The sequence below is a fragment of the Lissotriton helveticus genome, chromosome 7, assembly GCF_964261635.1.
Source record: "Lissotriton helveticus chromosome 7, aLisHel1.1, whole genome shotgun sequence".
NCBI classification, from domain to species: domain Eukaryota; kingdom Metazoa; phylum Chordata; class Amphibia; order Caudata; family Salamandridae; genus Lissotriton; species Lissotriton helveticus.
The window spans coordinates 1540428837-1540451042 of NC_136068.1; the positions used below are offsets into that span (position 1 = coordinate 1540428837).

The 22206-nt window shown below is 48.6% G+C and overlaps 1 protein-coding gene across 2 annotated transcripts in view; it reads left to right on the forward strand.

Moving 5' to 3' along the window:
• The window catches only part of LOC144770464 (pleckstrin homology domain-containing family A member 7-like), a 252788-nt gene that overhangs the window by 33658 nt on the left and 196924 nt on the right, over positions 1-22206 (forward strand). The window lies entirely within an intron of this gene.

Sequence of the window (22206 nt, forward strand, 5' to 3'; positions counted from 1 at the left end):
GCTTCCGTCACCATCATCGGTAGTGATGACCCCCTCCTTCTAATCCAAGTGGATCTCTATCCATCCTCTGCACATCAGCCGTAAACCCTGAAAAACATTCCTGTTTCCCGCCTCAGAGTCCATGACCCCACATTACAAGGATTCTCCGCCTACCTCTGTCCTGATTCTTTTACAGGTCCTACAGGTTGTATGGGGCACCCAGCAGTTGTATAGGTGTTTACTGATCCAGGATTGTGGTGCTATGACTGCAAGGATTAGACAATACTCCGCAGCGCCTTTGACTCTCCAGTGGTAGCGGTGCTCAAGCAGTCCAGACCTTACTCACGGGAGGTGGTGTGAGGCTTAGGACCGACCGAGCACATTGTAACACAGGTTATCTGAATAAATGTAGGTTAATGTTGTGCCAGTGCGATTAGTACAAATAAGTATTTATTGTACACGTGGCTGCATTAACAGGGCAGTTAAAATGCTGATTATATAATGTGGCATTGTAACGAAGGTGTCTATAGCCTGTTAAATGAATGAGGCCTTCCGAACCCATCAGGTAGGTTTCACGAAGTCTAGGAAATGTTTTGCTGAAGGTTACATGAATGGTTTCAAGGTTTCACTTGCGTGAGTTCCCAGTTCCACATTACCTCCACGGAAGAGTGGCCTGTATGCTACTGGTCGACTTAGCGAAAGATTAAACAAGTTCAACAACATAACTCCCACTGGCTTCACTCATAAATCTGTGAAAACGCACCACTGTATCTGACAGAAAAACGAACCATCTCTGGAAGCCACTACAATATAATAAAGTACATTATAGCCAAACTCAGAGAAAGAAATGCAACACAGGAAGAAAACATGAAATCCTCTAAAAAAGCAAACCCTCCTTAGCTAGCTTGACAACGTTTAGGGGTTACCTGGAAATAATTTGCCAACGGGCACATGTTTTTTAAGTCACAGAGAGTCCATAGAATAAATGGAGGTATAAAGAATAGCTAAGAAGGTGGGGATGAACATCGGGAAGGAGTTTCTATAAAGTAATTCACCAGCCTTTGTGTGATAGGAACAAGCATACCTTAAACCTCCCGCGACTTTCACATGGTGTGGTTTAAGAGGCAGTAGAGGCAGTAGAGGCAGATAGGATTTCCAAAGCGAGGAGCCTGGTGAAGAGGGCTTGCATTTCATTCAGCAGGTGTCTAGCAGGTTTTGGTAGGCCAATCTTGGGTGTGTGGTCGGTTGGATAAGAGTAGCCTGGTAGTTGTGTTCATGGGCGGCTTAGTGGGTGTGACAAAGAATCTCTCATTTTGTGAAGTGTTATGTTGGCAACCAATACAGAGATTTGAAAACTTGGGAGATGTGTCTTGCTTTTTTTTGCCAAACGGGCGTAGGACCCCATGTCTCTCTACGCACTGTAATAATGCAGGGCTTTGATCTGCCTAATCCTATTTTGAATCTGTAGGTGACGGAAGTGCCGCACAAAGGCTTTCATTTGTTGGAAGCGGACTTGACGTCCACATTTATTAAGATCTCATAGAACGAGTTGTATCAAAGGTCTCCCAGGGTCTGCTTTCAGGAAGAATGGACTTGGCCTAGTGCTGCAAACCCAGTGAATGGAGGGGTCCTGGAGGCAGAAAGCTCATACGTCGTGCCTCAGTCGTTGAGGTGTTCACACGAAGTGGTTGTCATTGACCAGAAGAAGGGACTCTTCAACCTGTTGAGGCCCCTGCCATTCTTATGCCAAGATACAGGGCAGGTTTGGTCCTGTAGGTAGCTGAAGAGGAAGGTAAGGGGCCAGTCTATGGCTATTTTCATCTGATATTTGCATTTGTAAAGTAAGAACTCTACATTTAGAGCATCACCTTCAAAGCCTGTTGATGATTGGAGGATGTGGAGGGCTCCTGGTCATTTACAGTGAAAATCACAGAAAGGTGAAGACGGCCATGGCTTAGGGCGCAGGTGCATCCTTACGCTGGCAATGAGCAGCCCTTCCACGGCAGTCGCTCCTCTGCTGAGAACACGGAGGCCCACTTCCAGCCCAGCGGAGATTTGTTAGAACTTTGCAAAGGACTCTGGGTCTCTGGTATTAGTACTGGTGTTTATGTAGTGCCTATTACCCCTAACAAGGTGTTGAAGCACTTTGTACCCTCCTCTGTAGGATGCCTCCAACATTCGAAATGTCACCATGCAGTGGACGCGACAATTTGTCGCCCTGAATATGAAATGGCAGGCTGCTTGAGGACTGGGGCGATGACCGCGTGCTGGAACTTAGGGAGACTCCTGATCACGAGAAGCTTTAGTTGTGTGACGTTTTCAAAATGTGTGCCCCCTTCACCTACTGAAACCGGAGTTTGTAGAATGACCTCTACCAGAAATATTATTAGCAGAATACCCCCCCCCCCCACACCCTTCGACCATGAAGTGAATATTCTGATAGTGACTGTAAATGGAAATGCAGATTTTGCAGATTTATTGCCGTGCAGTTGCAGATTTGAAAACTCTGCGCCACTGAGTGATGGTCGCTGCTCATAAACCTCTTTAAATTTCAAGATGCGACGTCTGATTGTACCATAGATCCCTTAAGCTACCTCGGGGTAACATTCTTGGAAAACAGAAACAGACCTGCAGATGTATTGGCCTGATGGAAGGGTGAGACGACCCAGCCTAGTGCCGTGTCACGCATGCAGGCGTGAGATGCGCAGCCTTTAATTCCTTGGCCATAAACCTCAAAGCCGCTCATCTGGCCTTTATTATGCATTAGCTTAAGGTAATGGGGCAGTGAGACAGGGAAGCGAAGCCCCCGCTCCCATGGCAAGACTTACAGTGGCGGAGAGAAGGGTTGATGGCTTTCCCAGAGTCCCACGTCCTCCCAGACCCTTACTTTAGCGTGAAGCTATGATAAACGGGAAGGGCTGCAGTAAAGCAGCGCCATGTGGTGTAGTGGAAGGAGTGGGGGTCGTAATGAGCAGCTGTGGACTCTCAACCAACAGCACTTTCTGCTGCAGGGGGGTGCGAATTGAAAGTTGGTGGGGGCGAGATGCGTGTATATGTTTAGAAAGTGTTAAATCGAGTGTCTCTATAAATCTCTGCAGAGCCGAAATCCAGTTCCCTTCAAGAATTATTCCTGTATCCGGTGTTACTCTGATAATGTGGTACTATTTTGAATAAAAGGTGCGGCACTTTTAATCCCAGCTCTGCAGTAGCAATGTGAACTCCCGGGAGGTGTTTATGCGGTAGACGCACCAGGGCAGGCTGGGAGGGAGGGAGGGAGCAGTCCTTTACCCAGACCTCTCGGATAACTATCTTACCAAAACTCATGGCTTCAGGGACTCGTGCGCTTCCTACTATTTTAATGACGAAAGTCGCACGTTTCCCCTTCACACTTGTGATAAAATGTGCAGCATACAAAACAGACTCCCTGACAGCTTATCGTACACCCCCTTACCATAACACTTTACTATCTCATGTTTTGAAAGCGAGTGGGTAATGGTTTATATGACTAACTCTCCGTGTATATCAGTTACAGTGAGATTTGGTGTGGTATTAACCATTTCCGGGAGGGTTGAGGATCATGTTAATCTTATTTTCCCGGAGAGATGATGCAATTGTATCAATTTCAGGGCGATTTAAGGTCACGATAGTACCTTGGGACTGTTAGCAAACCAAGGAGACTTCCTTCCAGCTCAGGGAGACGGTACTATTTCAATATCTACATTGCATCGATTTGTCGAATTCTTCCTTCTTTAGTCTTTAGAAGTGTTCTTTTATTGTCTTGTGTCAGTTTCAAGAAGCCAATCTAGCCCCCCCTGTATTTGGCTTGCACCCTGGAACTTTTAGTTCTGCATTTCTAATGTGAATAAGCAAAAGTACAAATGGTAGAATGTGAACGAATTAACTTATCACAGCTGATCTACACCCTCTAGCACCCTGCCCACAGTAAGAGAAGGAGAAAAGTAATTAGGCCCAGAAATAGCAAGTAATTACCACTTAAACAACAACATTTCCTACCCCAACTCCAGCCATCTATTGGTAAACATGGACGTTTGCACGTGCCTGCTGTTCAAACTTTGTTCCCTCCTAGACGGCTTCTCTGGGAGTAGCTATGCAGCAGTGAAAATGACAGACTCTATGCAAAAGATTTTAAATTAAGTGCTCAGCTGGACTCATTATAGTAGCCAAATATTAGGGTTTAAATACTTAAATATATGATACCCCATTTCATCATGGTGACATGCGCACCACAATTTCCCATTCTGACGACATTTGATGTAAACCTCTGCCCATGTGGTAAACCTCACCCACGCCTCCTCTATGGCAAAGCTACGTTCAGTTGCAGTGGCCCTCCGTCTGCAGTCTGGGGAAACGCCATCCTATTTGTGGAGAGTATCCATGCATCAGTGGAGGAACTCCAACCTCTTGTTGTGGAACTCCTTCTTCTTGCAGTGGGACTAGTTTCCCTCATAGTGGAACTGCAGACCCTTGTGTTCGACCTCCTGCCCTGAAGTGGGACTCTAGCCACTTGACATAAAACACTAACCCCTTGACGTGGAGCTCCAGTCCTTTGAGGTGTGGCTGTAGTCAAATGAGATCGAACTCTAATCCTTTGAGATGGAACTCCAACCCCTATAGTTGGTATTACAATGCACGGCAGTGGACCTTTAACCACTTGAGGGTGGACTCCTACCCCTTGTGGTGGAATCCAACACCTCCCCTATATAGTAAACATTTGTCCAAATGTATTGGACTTCTATTTGAGGTACTCCCTCCTCTGTGGAAGTCCATTCACTAATGGTGGAACTCCAACAGTTTGAGGTAAAACTGCAACTCATTGAGGTGGAACTCCAATCCCTTGAGGTGGGATGATCTTAATCAAACGGGTACAGGTAACGGTCAGTGACAGAACCCTCAAGACTGGGGCATGAAGGTATTTACAACCAACAGTGCTGCAAAGTGTGTCCTCATGTAACGTAACTGATGCTATGTAAAGCGCTCTGATAACTGATTCGGTTCGGTTCTAGTTCGCGCTATATAAAACTCTGCAAAAAAAAAAGGTCATATCAATGCAATACAGTTCTATACAGATATCTATCAATGATGTCATGAGTGATGTCACTGACCACGTACCAAGTGTGGCTCAGTGGTTAGAGGCGGCAGACCCGGAAGCTGAGATCAACCGTGGACCAGGGTTCAATTCCCAGCCTCGGCGGGTCTCGGGCTCAAAATTCCATGGACTCGACAATTCTCGCTCTGGTGCCTACTCAACTCACGGGGTCACACTCTGCGACTCTGGGCAATAGCTTGCTTAATCTCCACTACGGCCCCTCGCGGCGGGATGCCTGGCTTTCACCTTGTGGACACCCTGCCGGGGTTTCTCACAGGGGAATACCAGGACGGGTTCCCTAAGCAAGCGCCGGGACGCTTACGGGCAGCTGTGCGCTTTACAAGTCCAACACATTTACAATTTACATGAGTGATGTAATATGGGAGGTCATAAGCAGTGCATTGCGGGGGCGTAAGCTATAGTTAGCTCGAGTAACTATAACTGCTGAATTTCACTGGTTTTGTATGAGTGAAATCTGTGCCTAACTTTAATGTCCCTGTAACCTTTGCTTTTTCAGTGAATTTCTAAAGTTTAAAACAAATTCTATTTCCCAACTATAGCGTCCCTGTACCCTGTTTTTTTCAGTGAATTTCTACGCTTTTTAAAATTCTATTTCCTAACTATAACGTCCCTGTAACCTTTTGTTTTTTTCCAGTGAATTTCAACTTTATTTTATATTTTATTTCCTAACTGTAACCTTTGATAGTGGGTGTGTGAGTGACTGTATAGGTAGGTAAGTGTGTGTGAGTGGCTGCATGGGTTTATGATTGGCTGTGTGTGGGTTTGTGGGGGTGGGAGTGGCTACATGGATCTGTGAGTGGGTGTGAGTGACTGTGTGTACAAGGCTGTGTAAGGGTGTATAGGAGTGCCTGCGTGGATCTGTGAGTGGGTTTATGAGTGGGTGTGTGAGTCTCTGAGTGGGTCTGTGAGTGGGTGAATGAGTATGTGAGTGAGTGTGTGAGTCTCTGAATAGGTCTGTAAATGTGTGTTTGTGTGTGTCTCTTAGTGGGTTGGTGAATGTGTACTTGAATGGAACTATGACTGGGTTCATGAGGGTCTGATTGTGTCCGTTAATGTATGCATGAGTCTCTGAGTGGGTCTGTGAGAGGGTGCAAGAGTCTGTGAGTGGGTGCCTGGCAAAAAAAGTAGGGGGGCACAGCAGGTCCTCATGGCAGCTCCCCCTGTGACAATCCTCCTGTCGAGCTTGCTTGCAGTCCACTATCCTCTGCTGCTTTTGACTGTGTGCCTCCTCTGCTTGTTTTTCTACCTCTTCTCTGCTTGCTCCTGCCCTCTATTTTGCCTCTTGATGCTCATTTCCAACCTCTATTTTGGCTCTTTCTGATAATCTTGCATGTTAATTTGTCTCTTTTTGCTCCCTCCTGACCTTTGTTTTGCCTCTTGCTGCTACTTTCTGACCTTTATTGTGTCTCTTGCTGCTGGTTTCTGACCTCTATTGTGCCTCTTTCTGCTAGTTTCCAACCATTATTCTGCCTCTTTCTAATTACTCGCCCTTATTTTGCCTCTTTCTGCTCATTGTTTACCTATATATGACTTCTTTCTGCTTGTTTCTACCTATATATGACTTCTTTCTGCTTGTTTCTCACCTTTATTCCTACTCTCTGTTCCCTTCTGACCCTGATTGTGCCTGTTTCTGCTCATCTCTCACCTTTATTTAGCCTCTTTCTGCTCGTTTCTCACCTGTATTTTGCCTCTTTGTACTTGTTGCTGACCTTTATTTTGCCTCTTTCTGCTCATTTCTCACCTTTATTTTGCCTCATTCTGCTCATTGCTGACCTATATTTGGCCTTTCTGACCTTTATTCAGCCTCTTTCTGCTTGTTTCTCACCTTTATATTGCCTCTTTCTGTTCATTTATGACCTTTATTCCAGCTTTTTTTGCTCCCTACTGACCTCTATTCAGCATCTTTCAGCTTTCATCTTTCAGCTCATTTCTCACCTTTATTTATTCTATTTCTACTTGTTGCTGACCTTTATTTTGCCTCTTTCTGCTTGTTTCTCACCATTATTTTTCCTCTTTCTGCTCGTTGCTGACCTATATTTGGCCTTTCTGACCTTTATTCAGCCTCTTTCTGCTTGTTTCTCACCTTCATTCCGCCTCTTTCTGCTCCCTTCTGACCTTTATTTTGCCTCTTTCTGTTCTTTTATGACCTTTATTCCAGCTTTTTTGCTCCCTTCTGACCTCTATTCAGCATCTTTCAGCTCATTTCTCACCTTTATTTATTCTATTTCTACTTGTTGCTGACCTTTATTTTGCCTCTTTCTGCTTGTTTCTCACCTTTATTTTTCCTCTTTCTGCTCGTTGCTGACCTATATTTGGCCTTTCTGACCTTTATTCAGCCTCTTTCTGCTTGTTTCTCACCTTCATTCCGCCTCTTTCTGCTCCGTTCTGACTTTTATTCAGCCACTTTCTGCTCAACTCTCGCCTTTATTTTTCCTCTTTCTGCTTGTTGCTGACCTTTATTTTCCCTCTTTCTGTTCTGACCTTTATTCCGGCTCTTACTGCTCCCTTCTGACCTCTATTCAGCCTCTTTCTGCCCTTTTCTCACCATTATTTTGCCTCTTTCTGCTTGTTGCTGACCTTTATTCTGCCTCTTCCTACTAGTTTCTGACCTTCATTCCGCCTCTTTCTGCTCCCTTCTGACCTTTATTCAGCCACTTTCTGCTCATTTCTCACCTGGATTTTGCCTCTTTATGCTCGTTGCTGATCTTTTATTTTGTCACTTTTTGCAGCTTTATTTTGCTTTTTGCTGCTGGCTTCTAACCTCTGTTTTGCCTCTTTTTGCTTGTTTCTCACCTATATTTTGCCTCTTTCTGCTCGTTGCTGGACATTATTTTGCCTCTTTCTGCTCGTTTATGACCTCTTTTTTTGCCTCTTTCTGCTCATTTCTGACCTTCTTTCTGACTCTTACCTCAAATTTCTCACCTGTATTTGGCCTCTTTCTGCTTATTTATCGTTTTATTTTGCCTTTCTGCTGATTGGGGACTTTTATTTTTCCCCTTTCTGCTCGTTGTAGACCTTTATTTTGTGTATGTCTACTCATTGCTGGTCTTGATTCTGCCACTTTCTGACCTTTATTTTGCCTCTTTCTGCTAGTTAGTTACCTCTATCTTGACTCTCCTCATTGCTGTCCTTTTCTCTGCCTCTTTCTGCTCACTGTTGACCTTTTTATTCTGCTAGTTTCACACCTTTATTTTGCCTCTTTTCCCCGGGACTGCGGGGGGAACTTCAAGGCTCCCATGATCCCAGTCGGCTCTCCTCCTCCTGGGCAGCTCCCTCCGTGCAGGAGCAATCGTTTCATGCGTTTACCTGCCCGCTTGTATGTGGGCAGGGAAGAGATGAAGCCTCCGCTCCCCCAGGCTGTAGTTTGTTGACAGCTCTTGTCCCCTGAACCGGAGTGTTTGCCTTTGCATGGCAGGAGTTGTCAAAGCTCCTGCCAAGCAAAAGCAAACAGCTATGTCCCAGGGTTGGGAGCCCCAAGACATAGCAGAAGCCCACCTTGGGGGGTGACTTTCCCCAGGGCCATGTATGGATCCAGGAGGGGGCCGGCCTCCTTCTATTTACACGGGTTGTCCCGGGTAGGTGGTGGTCTCTGGGGCCAAGAACGAGACGGGGCGCAGCTCTCTCCTTCTTATAAAAACAAGAAAACCTCGGAGAGGTGAGGGTCTCCAGGGTGTGGGGGATCAGCATGGCCCCCGTGCTATATTAAAGCAAACCCCAGAGAGGTGGTAGTCCTCTGGATCCGGGGGGAGAAGAGGGGAGGTATGCGCATCCTCCCTGCACAATTTCTTTTAAGTACGGCCCGGGGAGGTAGTAGCACCCGGGACTCACCTGAGCCTGTGAAAGGGGGTCCATGTGGCCTCCCTCCCATATTATTGAAAAGCACCACGGAGGTGGTCCCCGAGGCTCAAAGAGCCTCAGGGGGGACCCTGTTCACCTCCCTCCATTTTTTAGAAACTGGGATTTGGCCCAACGGAGGGCCCTTTGCTTGTTTCTCACCTATATTTTGCCTCTTTCTGCTCGTTGCTGGACATTATTTTGCCTCTTACTGCTCGTTTATGACCTCTTTTTTTGCCTCTTTCTGCTCATTTCTGACCTTCTTTCTGACTCTTACCTCAAATTTCTCACCTGTATTTGGCCTCTTTCTGCTTATTTCTCGTTTTATTTTGCCTTTCTGCTCATTGAGGACTTTTATTTTTCCCCTTTCTGATCGTTGTAGACCTTTATTTTGTGTATGTCTACTCATTGCTGGTCTTGATTCTGCCACTTTCTGACCTTTATTTTGCCTCTTTCTGCTAGTTAGTTACCTCTATCTTGACTCTCCTCATTGCTGTCCTTTTCTCTGCCTCTTTCTGCTCACTGTTGACCTTTTTATTCTGCTAGTTTCACACCTTTATTTTGCCTCTTTTCCCCGGGACTGCAGGGGGAACTTCAAGGCTCCCATGATCCCAGTCGGCTCTCCTCCTCCTGGGCAGCTCCCTCCGTGCAGGAGCAATCGTTTCATGCGTTTACCTGCCCGCTTGTATGTGGGCAGGGAAGAAATGAAGCCTCCGCTCCCCCAGGCTGTAGTTTGTTGACAGCTCTTGTCCCCTGAACCGGAGTGTTTGCCTTTGCATGGCAGGAGTTGTCAAAGCTCCTGCCAAGCAAAAGCAAACAGCTATGTCCCAGGGTTGGGAGCCCCAAGACATAGCAGAAGCCCACCTTGGGGGGTGACTTTCCCCAGGGCCATGTATGGATCCAGGAGGGGGGCCGGCCTCCTTCTATTTACACCGGTTGACCCGGGTAGGTGGTGGTGGTCTCTGGGGCCAAGAACGAGATGGGGGCGCAGCCCTCTCCTTCTTATAAAACAAGAAAACCTCGGAGAGGTGAGGGTCCCCAGGGTGTGGGGGATCAGCATGGCCCCCGTGCTATATTAAAGCAAACCCCAGAGAGGTGGTAGTCCTCTGGATCCGGGGGGAGAAGAGGGGAGGTATGCGCATCCTGCCTGCACAATTTCTTTTAAGTACGGCCCCGGGGAGGTAGTAGCACCCGGGACTCACCTGAGCCTGTGAAAGGGGGTCCATGTGGCCTCCCTCCTATATTATTGAAAAGCCCCACGGAGGTGGTCCCCGGGGCTCAAAGAGCCTCAGGGGCGACCCTGTTCACCTCCCTCCATTTTATAGAAACTGGGATTTGGCCCACCGGAGGGCCCTTTACAAAGCAAGCATGGAGACCACACTTATTTTTCAGCAAATTCACAATTTTCGCAAATTTGTGGGAAAAATAAAAAAAGAATGCTTTTTTGCACTGCTGAGGTCCCTCTGAGATTCAATTCAGCAATTTGGGCTGTAGTTGGGTTCAAAATTCCTATAGGAACCCACCTCATAACCCTAAAAATTCCCTTTCCTCCCAATGCCCTTACTCACCCTTAAAAAATATATATGTGATCAAGGCCGCTTGTACGGCAGAAACGCGTTATGGCAGAAGACTGAAATAAAAAATACTTGCACCATTGGAGGTATGCTCGCGTCTTTGTTCCGCTAGCAGCAGGATGTATCACGAGGAAAAGTTTTATATATATATATATATATATATATATATCTCCCAAACCTCTTCTGATTAAGGAGTTGGCACTCGCTGTCATGGGGGTTACTCCCGTTTATTGTATCGCTTGCATCAGACACATGAAAAAGCACAAGAGGGACACACTTTGGCAATCGCTGCCTTTCTCGATCTAAAAGCCCTTACATCATTAAAACTGAAGATGTACTATACGCTACAGTGATTGGTTGAACACTGGCTAGTGGGGATCTTACAAATATTTACATAATTGCATAACCACATTTTCTCACAGAGAAAAGTCCGCAATCGAGCAAGTCCTATAAATTTACTGCAGGGTTTCTTATTAACTGTGCTTTTGAAAGTTATGCCCCTCATTTTATTCACAAAAAGTCACCGCTAATCTGGAGGTGGCATTATGGGACCCCACTACTGTTTGTCGGGATTGGATTGCACTGGACACAAGAATGGTAGAGGCATGAAGTCGCCACTGTGAGTCTTCCCACTTGGCAATCTGGATATTCTTGTATGAGCGGATTCTGAGCAGAGAGCTGTCAGGAAACCATCTGTGTTCATGGGGTGCATGCAGGAGGGCACATGTTGTGCCCAGGGCCAGAAAGGGAACTGAAACCGGCCCTGGCAAACTGCTCTACCGCCCAGGGAGGTGTGGGGGTGGGTGCGACCGTGCTGCTTACTAGGGCCGGTTTCAGGCGATTTTGTTACACGGACCGATATTGCCGACCCCGGTAACAAAAATGGCCCCCAGGGGCCCAAAACTGGCCTCCACCGCGGAATCACCCGGTGCCAACTACGGCCAGTCCGGTCCTGGTTGTGTCCCCCGTGTGCATGCACCCCTGTTCCTGCATTGAATGGACTGCACATCCATGCCGTGCAGGAACTAGCTTTGCCGCTCCCTCGGTGCTGCAGTTCTAAAGCTCACATATGGGCCTTAGAGCTGCACCGCCCGCCCGACCACGAGGAAACTTGTAATCTGGCAGGTGGGTAATGGTCGACTTTGGCGGTGGAGTGGCGGCCTGCTCCCACACCACCAAAGTCATAATTAGGCCCTCAGTCGTATTCTCTATCCTGCAGGTTTCTTTTTTTATTTTATTTCACATTGTGTAACTTGGGATGACTGCCTCTCCCTCATCCTCTTCTCCACCCTGACTCCTTTGAACACAACTCTTCACTCCCTCCTCACCTTCTTAGGTCTGGCAAAAACATCTTTACTGGTCTGGCAAGTGCATTTACTATCTACACACAGAGAGAGGTTCAAAAGGTCAGCTTTCCTCAGCCATTAGTTGTTGGGTTATCCACATGTTGATCAACCCACATTCATCAGCTAATCGTTGATTGGAACTATCAGCCACGACATGAGGAATTTTGCCTGGTATGATATATGCACATTTTGGAGACCTTATAGATAGGGTCTTCATCAGGAAAGTGTTATGGAGAGCATCATTAGACGGACGTCATCATTACCGTCTGGAGATGGGCCTTGACGTGCTCCTTATTATTTTGGGCTCTGTTCCTTACTGGCACCAGCAGATGCACCGAGGCAGCCAGGAGCACTGACGGCCACAACCGCGCTGCAAACAGCGCTTTAATACCAGGACTGAACCCTAATACCAGGACTGAACCCTGACACGAAGCCAGTAAGGAACAGCCACAACATGAGGCAATAATAACCCTTCTAGCGTACATTGGGGGTCGAAACGTAGAACTACGCCATCCGAACACACCATAGGACACTAAGGAATATATTGATTTGACCTATGTGTGATGCAATTTTGGAACCTCTTGTATATTTTGATTGTAAAGGCGTGTTTCGATTTTAACGTGATGTCTTTAAAAAGTCACACCACCTTTACCCGGTCCTTCACAACCTTCGCACTTCCCTTCCTCTTCTCACTGAGAGCACTCTGAATGTAATGACTTTACAATTACATTTAAGTAATGTTTTTTGAAATATTTGACACAGAACAAGCTGAGTAATAGTATACAAATACCAATATTGCACAAATAAATGCAATAATTATTTCTCTTTGATAACGTTGTGCTAATTTACAGCAAATGTTTATGTGGTGAATGCTTGTATGGTATGATATAGAATCATCATAGTACATTAGTCACCCTCCCAGCGGGGCGGCACTCTGAAGGATAGCCCCGGGCGCCACAAGCTCTAGCTACGCCCCTGTATAGGACTGCAAATTGGCATCTAATATGGGCACTGAAGAGCTACCTACAGTGACACACTGACTGACAAAGGAAAGGGACTACACCAGCACAGTGCTCGGATGTAAGGACATGCTAGATAAACCAATGGCATGTGTTTCCGGGGTTGTATACTTCGCTTAATCACAGCATGTTTTCTCTAGTCTCGAGATGTTACATGTCTGGCATTAGTAGCACACGCTGTCCGGCTGTTGTTTACTTCCCACACTGGCACTTATAGCTTTGTTTTTTGACATTATAAATATGAGGCGCAACATGCACTGGAACAGTCAGACTGCATCAATTACTCCTGCAAAACTTGGATAAGACCACTCAAGGATAATACACTATTTCATTGATGGTAATTGAAACCAAGGGCATGAGGTCACTTTGTATCCACCAGAGAGAAGCATACGATCAGTCATGCCCAGGAAGGCACGGTGGCTGCGGCACATCCATATATGCCAAGCGTATATGCCAAGTGTGGCATCCTTAGGCAGCCCAGGCTTTTTAGCCTCGAGTGCTTTACATAAGTGGATTTTTAAAACATACTTCCAAAATTAAAAGTGAAACTACAAGTTCCGTAATGCAAAGTGCTATTGGGTAAATATCCAGGGATATGACGTGCCACACACGATATGCGCCACATGGCAGTTATGCACATGAATCTGCATTGGAAACGATTTGTATTCCCTTTACCAGGAAAGAAAACAGTCTTATTGGTTGGTATTTTTAAACCACTATTATATCAAAGCCTGTATGTTGTGTGCTTTGTAATAAAAAATAGAAAGGAAGTAATACTTATAAGTGAACCAATGAAGTAACCTGCAGCAGAGGCACAGCCATGGAGGCCCCTCTCGTCTCTGCTTTACTGGGAGCCCTTGAGAAAGACAGTCCAAGAGAGAGGGAAAGGGAGGAGATATATTGGGCAACATCAGTTTTAGTGGGTCAGCAGCAAGCATCCATGAACACACACAAACATCAACATATGTACAGGTACAAACGCACACAGACAAACTGGAATCACTGCCAACTAACCCATGCGCCCAGCACAAGTATTGGATCTTGCCTGTGTAAGCTGGCGCGATATTAGCCCTTTGACAGTAGACTACCAAAGGCTGTCTGTAGGTGAGACATCAAAGTAGTTCCCTGATGTCAGCAGTGGAAGGCTCTACTCCAAAGGAGGCACTGACACAAGAAGAGGAGGGGAAGCCATTGAATAAGAAGCATGACCATGAGATTGATAAGAATGCCAGCCAATGGGCTGATCCAAAGGCCGCACAAAGTACTGGTATTGTCCACAAAAGGTCTTGGACAGCGCACAGCTGAATACTTTCGGTAGGCGAGACTAAAAGGCCAGACCTATTCACTTTGTCAGTGTTTGTTTTTTTGTCTTGCAGTCTGCAGTTTCTTTGGTTTGCTTTTTTTTTTACAGTAGTAAGAGGCTAAAGCATATTTTTCTTTAAAAAATGCTATCTTTACCAGAATTTGGATTAAAAAAACACAAGTAGTACATTTTATTTTCAGTATTTTATGGGCTACAGTAAATGTCTAGTTTTTAAAAATATTTTTATATTCATTTTTCCATCAAAGTAGGGTTTCTGAGTGACATGGCTTTTCACCAGAACTGATTTATAAGCCTGGTTTCATCAATCTGTGATTTCTTCTTTTGCAAAGTTGATGACGGGTTCCTCGCAGGTGTCTGATAACCGGATTACCAATGCAACTTTCCTTATAGCCCTAGAGCCATAATAACACTGAGGCAATAAGTGTTTAAAAACATGCTCTGAACACATGGGTGGATGAAAACAAAGAAAGCATCCAAAACAAGTAGCCATGCCAAAAACCGAGCCGTGAGTGAACTCCTGTGGTGACGGTAGTGTGGGGGAAATGAACAGTGCTAAACCAGTCCCAGCTCGGCCCCTTCACACTTTGATAGTTCGGGTGGATGGGTGTGTGTGTGGGGGGTGGGGGGTAATGTTGGGGGTGAGGGCGAGGCGGTCGCCCAGGCGGATCCGATGTCGTTCTGATCGGGTGATTTATTTATTTTCACAGATTGCGCCAGGCAGGCCTCTTGCCTGGGACCCTGCAGGGCGGAAGATTTAATTAGTGACCGATAAACAGAATTGGCTCCCCTCAAAATCTGCAGCCCGGGCCAGGAATAACAAGAATAAAGCATTGTGCCTGACAGCGGCAGGAAGCGGGGTCCTTGCTCAAATGTTCCACTGGCAGCGTGCTGGCGCACTGCAGACTCCAGCGTGAACACGGCAGGGCGCAGTTCCAGTGCGTATCTGGACCGGAGCTTAGTTCAATAAATCTGTCTTCTTAACAATTGGAGAAAAAAAATGTAAACCCTCAGTGGAAAAACAGGTTTGGGGACCAATCGGATACCTTCTATTGTGGCTAACCGGAAGTGACAGATTCTATTGCAGCGCGGGCATTCAGGAGGGGGGCTGAAAGCACACAGTGTGAGCTAAAAGAAAGGAACCTTGTTATGAAAAACATTTATTTTTCTTTTCTTTTTCGACTGCACACTTTTTTTTAAAACCGGATATTACAACCGAAGCCCTGCCCTCTCACACTGTAATTATATAGGTAAATAGTCCACGTTAATCACAATTAGAGAACTAACCACAAAGCTAGAAAGAGGATTGGCGCAGAAGACAGGCAGAGTGAGAGGAGGCCAGGCAGGGAACAAGGGGGCACAGAGGAACGGCAGTACCTGGTAACTGGAGACTGTGGTTCAGGCAGCCAGATGACCTCTTAAATATCAGACTCTTTTGACTTCCAATGGATGGAAACTGGCCATAGAAGGCGTAATTGGTGGCATGCGACAACCATAGCAGTCAACAAGGGAAGACACCGCGGCACCTACCTTCGGTGGCAGCTGACTGCTATGGAGAGTTGGAGGCGCAGAGAAATGGGCGCAAATTGATATAAACTAAGTTCATGTCGACATGCATTACATTATTGTTTTAAAGTTAAAAATTTTAACTTGAATACGGTAATGTAATGCATGTTGGCGATATAGGGCATAATGCACATAAAATACATTTTAAAAAAAATGAAATAACGCGCACCTTGTTGAACGTCCTCGTTTTTTCCCGGTGTCGTCCTCTCCTCAGGCCCAGCCAACTGTGTCCTTCTCTTCTCGGGCCCAGCCAACTCCCCTAACCAATCCTGGCGCTGCTCTCATGCTGTTAACCTGCATGAGAGCAGCGCCAGGATTGGATGGAGCAGACTCTCTCAACACTCCGAAGGGCAATGGAGGCCTTTGCTGGACATGTGGGTTGAGTGGTTTAAAGATCGCATGTTTGGCTGCCTTCCGCAAGACGGCTGGCCAAAAAGACATGCACACTTTAAAGTGCCCAGCTGATCACTCCTCTCTGCTATTGCCAGTCAGCAGCGGGCTGCGCCCCTCCCGAGACTCAGCTCGGAGCAGGGGTTTGAAGAGTCAATGAAAAATAAAATGGTAATGTCTATTAGCATTTTATTTTTCATCTGGGGCATTTTAATTAGTGGGGCGACACTTCTCTGCCTTAACGGAGAAGCCGCCTGTGCCTACCTTTCACTCAATCAAAGGTAAAGGGAACATGACTCGATGCCTCATAACTCGGGGCTTACCGGCCTCCTTCGGCATGGCAGTGCTTTTTAATGCTCTGTTTGACTCACATAAAACAGTGCATGATAGTACTCTGCTCATATACATCCAGCACAGGTATTCACACAAGAGTTGGTCTCAACCAGTGGTCGAAGTGGGCGGAATCTGAGGGTCGCGATGTGCCCATATTTTTCAAATTTAAATGAACTGCGCAACTGGTCGATCAGCAAAGGTAAAAGGTGCTTGGAAGCCGGTATTGGCTTACATTAATGGCATCAATTGAAACTTCCTGATGACACAGATTTATTCTTTTGAGTGGTTTTGAAGGGAGTTACCAGCTGAGCTGTTTGGTGTGTGTGTTTGAAGGACAATTGTAAACAAAAGGCACTATGTACAGTCTGGGTATTACTAAAATCTATATTTTGGAAGAACTTTTCTATCTTAAACCTTTTTGTGCATTTTGCATAATGCAAGCTTAAAATAATGACTTACATATTCTCAGTGCTTTCTGTCACAGACTGGGACCTTACATCAATAAACATACACACGTCACTATTCTCCACTGAAACCAGGTTTCAGTTCTGCGACTGTCTGATTACAGACACAGACCTCTGCAGTGCATTAACTAATAGAGGTTTCAAAATGTACGTTAGTGCATTTCCCACTGAAAAACTAGTTGCATTTATTTTTCATTTAAGCAGTGCCTTATTTTATGTGTAGTTATTTTAAGGTAAAAGACAGAAAAAAAGTTTTGTTTTTTTCTTCTTACCATGTTTTTGAATCCGCCCCTAAGCCAATCAATCAATCAATCAGAACATTTGTATAGCGCACGACTCACCCGGAGGGTCTCAAGGCGCTGGGGGGGGGGGACCGCTACTGCTCGAACAGCCAGGTCTTGAGCTGCTTCCTGAAGGCGAGGTGGTCCTGGGTCAGGCGGAGGTGGGTCGGAAGGGAGTTCCAAGTCTTGGCGGCCAGGTAGGAGAAGGCCCTTCCTCCTGTGGTGGCTCTTCGGATGCGGGGGACGGCGGCGAGGGCGTGGCTGGTCGATCGAAGCTGGCGCGTGGGAGCGTAGAAGTTGAGGCGGCTGTTGAGGTATCCTGGTCCTTGGTTGTGTAGGGCTTTGTGTGCGTGGGTGAGGAGCCGGAAGGTGATTCTCTTGTTGACCGGGAGCCAGTGCAGGTCTCTCAGGTGTCCGGAGATGTGGCTGCAGCGGGGGATGTCCAGGATGAGTCGTGCTGAGGTGTTCTGGATCCGCTGAAGTCTCTTCTGGAGTTTGGCGGTGGTACCGGCGTAGAGGGAGTTGCCGTAGTCCAGACGGCTGGTGACGAGGGCCTGGGTGACCGTCTTCCTGGTCTCGGTGGGGATCCATCGGAAGATCTTGCGTAGCATTCGCAGGATGTTGAAGCACGACGAGGAGACGGCGTTGACTTGTCTGGTCATGGAGAGGGAGGAGTCCAGGATGAAGCCCAGGTTGCGTGCGTGGTCAGTTGGTTTGGGTGCGCTGCCCAGGGCGGGGGGCCACCAGGAGTCGTCCCAGGCGGAGGGTGAGGATCCCAGGATGAGGACTTCCGTCTTGTCCGAGTTCAGTTTCAGGCGGCTGTTCGACATCCATTTGGCTACGTCTGTCATCCCTTCGTGCAGGTTGGCTCTGGCGGTGGCGGGGTCGTTGGTGAGGGAGAGGATCAGCTGGGTGTCGTCTGCGTAGGAGATGATGTTCAGGTTGTGCTGGCGTGCGATGGCTGCGAGGGGGCTCTTGTAGACGTTGAAGAGAGTTGGGCTGAGCGAGGAGCCTTGAGGAACGCCGCAGATGACTTCGGTGGCCTCCGATCTGAACGGGGGGAGGCGGACTCTCTGTGTCCTTCCGGCGAGGAAGGAGGTGATCCGCTCCAGTGCCTTCTCCTGGATTCCGACGTTGCTGAGGCGCTGTACTAGGGTGCGGTGGCAGACAGTGTCGAAGGCCGCGGAGAGGTCCAGGAGGATGAGGGCCGCTGTTTCTCCGTTGTCGAGCAGGGCTCGGATGTCATCTGTAGCTGCGATCAGGGCGGTCTCGGTGCTGTGGTTGGCCCGGAAGCCAGACTGCGAGAGGTCGAGGGAGCCGTTCGTCTCGAGGAAGGCGGCCAGTTGCTTGTTGACGGTCTTCTCGATGACTTTGGCCGGGAACGGGAGCAGCGAGATGGGGCGGTAGTTCTTGAGGTCGGTAGGGTCTGCTGATGGTTTCTTGAGTAGAGCGCTGAGTTCGTCGTGCTTCCAGCTCTCCGGGAAGGTGGCGATGTCGAAGGAGGTGTTGATGATGTCCCGCAGGTGGGGTGCGATGACAGCGTCGGCCTTGTTGAAGACGTGGTGAGGGCAGGGGTCGGTCGGAGATCCGGAGTGGATGGAGTTCATCGTGCGGATGGTGTCTTCGGTGCTGATCGGGGTCCAGGCGCGGAGGGTGGTGGTGGGGGGCGGCGGTTCGGTCGTGGCGTGCGTTGGTTGAGTGCTGAAGCTGTTGTGTATGTCCGCGATCTTGTTGTGGAAGTAGGAGGCGAGGGAGTTGCAGAGGTCTTGCGAAGGGGTGATGTCGTTGTTTCCGGCGTTGGGGTTGGAGAGCTCTTTCACGATGTTGAAGAGTTCCTTGCTGTTGTGTGCGTTGTTGTCCAGTCGTTCCTTGAATGCGGTTTTCTTGGTGGCGCGGATCAGCTGGTGGTGTTTTCGGGTGGCGAGCTTGAGGGCAGTCATGTTGTCCGGTGTTGGGTCTCTGCGCCAGGTTTTCTCGAGTGCTCTGCAGTTCTTCTTGGAGCTCTTGAGTTCGTCGTTAAACCATGGGGCTTTCTTGCTGCCGGGTCTGCTCGGCTGGGTCTTCAGAGGGGCGAGGTCGTCTGCGCAGTCGCTGATCCATTTCGTGAGGTTGGTGGCCGCTTGGCTGGGGTTCGTTGTGCTGGTGGGAGGGTTCTTGCTCAGGGAAGTAGTGAGCTGGTCTGCAGTGATCTTGTTCCAGCTTCTGCGGGGAGCCTGTTGCTGGTGATGGTGGAGCGCGGTCCTTCTGTAGCTGAAATGGACGCAGCTGTGGTCCGTCCATTGGAGTCCCGTGGCGTGGCTGAAGGCGATGTCCTTGCTGGAGGAGAAGATTGGGTCGAGTGTGTGTCCGGCGTAGTGGGTGGGGGTGGTCACCAGTTGCTTGAGTCCGAGGTTGGCGAGGTTGTCCAGCAGGGTGGTGGTGTTGCGGTCGTTGTTGTTCTCCAGGTGGAAGTTGAGGTCTCCGAGGAGGATGTAGTCGGCTGAGGGGAGGGTGAGCGGGCTGACGAAGTCGGCGATGTCCTCGATGAATTGTGTGCGTGGTCCCGGGGGTCTGTAGATGAGGGTGCCTCTGAGGGTGGTCTTGGGGTTGACGTGGATCTGGAAGTGCAGTTGTTCGGCGGGTGTGAGGGTGTCGTCGGTGTTGGTCGTGATGCGGATGGTGTTCCTGTGGATGATGGCGATGCCTCCTCCTGTCTGGTTGACGCGGTCCCTCCGGATGATCTTGTAGCCGTCCGGGATGGCGATGGCGATGTCGGGCGCTGAGGAGGCGTTCATCCAGGTTTCCGTGAGGAAGGCGACGTCTGGGTCTGTGGTGTCGAGCAGGTTCCAAAGCTCGACGGCGTGTCTGTGGACGGAGCGGGTGTTGAGCAGGATGCACTTCAGGTGGGTGCTGCTGGAGTTCGGCTTGGTGGGTGCTGGTGTGGCATGGGTCCGGTTGCAGGTGAACTTGCAGGAGTGGCAGCTGAAGGGTCCGTGGGTGCGTCTCGGTGTGGCTCGGTAGCATCCCGCGGTTCGGCCGGTGTTGAGAGCGTTGAGTTCGGTGGAGTCATAGGTTCGTCTGGTCGGCTTCCGGCGGTGGGGGCCAGGGGTCCTGGCGCTGGGCGCGGTCCAGGCGCGGACGGGCGTAGACGGGCTTACCTTTGGCGCACCTTCGGCGCTCATTCGGTGCTCCCGCTGCGCGCGTCCGCTGCGCGGTCGGTCTGGGGGCGTCATAAGAAGGGGGACGTGAGGGCGGGTCAGCTGGGCGGCGGGAGCGGCTCGTCCAATGAGCCGGTGGTGGGCGGGGCCTGGGCGAGCAGCGGCGGGAACGGGCGAACGGCCGGCTCTGCAGTGGCTGGGCCGCTCGTGGGACCAGGGGGGCGTCTGCGGCGGCGGGAAATGCGGCTAGGCAGGCTGGCAAGGCTGGCAAGGCAGGCTGGAGCAGGAGGCGGCAGGAGGAGCAAGGGGGTGACCCGGCCTGGTGAGAGGCGCAGCGGTCACTCCCGAGCACTCCTAGCTGTCCCCTTAAGAAGGGGGACATGAGGGCGGGTCAGCTGGGCGGCGGGAGCGGCTCGTCCAATGGGCCGGTGGTGGGCGGGGCCTGGGCGAGCAGCGGCGGGAACGGGCGAGCGGCCGGCTCTGCAGTGGCTGGGCCGCTCGTGGGACCAGGGGGGCGTCTGCGGCGGCGGGAAATGCGGCTAGGCAGGCTGGCAAGGCTGGCAAGGCAGGCTGGAGCAGGAGGCGGCAGGAGGAGCAAGGGGGTGACCCGGCCTGGTGAGAGGCGCAGCTCACTCATCCGCCCTCTTTGCGCACAACATCAGTCTCAACGTGCTCACCACAGCAAGTCTTCATTGCCAGTCTACTACGACCTTATATTCATCACACAGAATGCACAACCAACACAGCAGAGAAGCATCATGCAGTCGACCTACACATTCACACTCCTCTATGCAATAATGCATTTCACACACCTCTTCTGCTACAGATTGCATGAATACAGAAATCCGATCACTCTTCCAACACGGTCCGATTATGCAGTTAATCAGTTACTAGGTCATGTGACTAGAGCGGATGCCTCAATTTTCCTACCAACCACACATATTCATCTGCTGAGAATGGGCATTCTTACTGGAGATGGCGGGAATCTCTGTGACTTTAATGTAGCCATTGTGGTGCCTGAGTGGGCACATTGTTTTAGGCACTCGCTTTGCAACTCATGTTTGCTCCTTCTGCAGCGATTGCACCCCTTTCTCTCCTGGAGTCTGCCAGAAGTAAAAATTGGCTCCTTGCTGTAGCCACTGTGTTTCCTAACACTTCTGAATGTTACACAGAAGCAAAATTTGTCTATTAGAATGAACACTGAATGGAAGTAAAAGCAAAGAGGCAGAACAAAAACTCTAGACAGGTAGGATAAATCCAAGGAAAAACCAGTAGAGGAACCTGCCAATCATAAACCCTAGACTGGAGTACAAGAGAACAGGATCCGGCTGGAGCAAAATTCCAGGAGCTAAAATAAATTCAGTATCCCAAGGGCAGGAAAACAGGAAACAAGGAGTCAATGTAATCACGAGGGAGAAACGACTGCCACACTTAACCTAGCATTTGTGACACATTTAAATGATGGTTTCAGCTCCTTGTATAGAGAGAAACAGGGAATGAAGACAGACCAAAAGTGACATAAAGGAAGTTGATCTGCCATAATGGATCGGAAAACATTACAGATATGGTGTCAGCAGTAGAGTACATATTGTCAGGGCCACTGGAATTATGCGTCAGGGAAGCACCAACGTATGCGGCAGGGTTAAATAAATTATGCAGCAAGAAAAAGTGAATAATACGGCATAATGTAGCACATTTTTTGTGATAGTATTACTTCATTATTTTGTAATTTTTACTTGTGGTAATACTGTCGGGGCAAAAAATTCACCTCCATTAGTATCAGTGTTTCAACCAAATACATAAATAAAGAACATGAAAGATGACAAGTTAACAT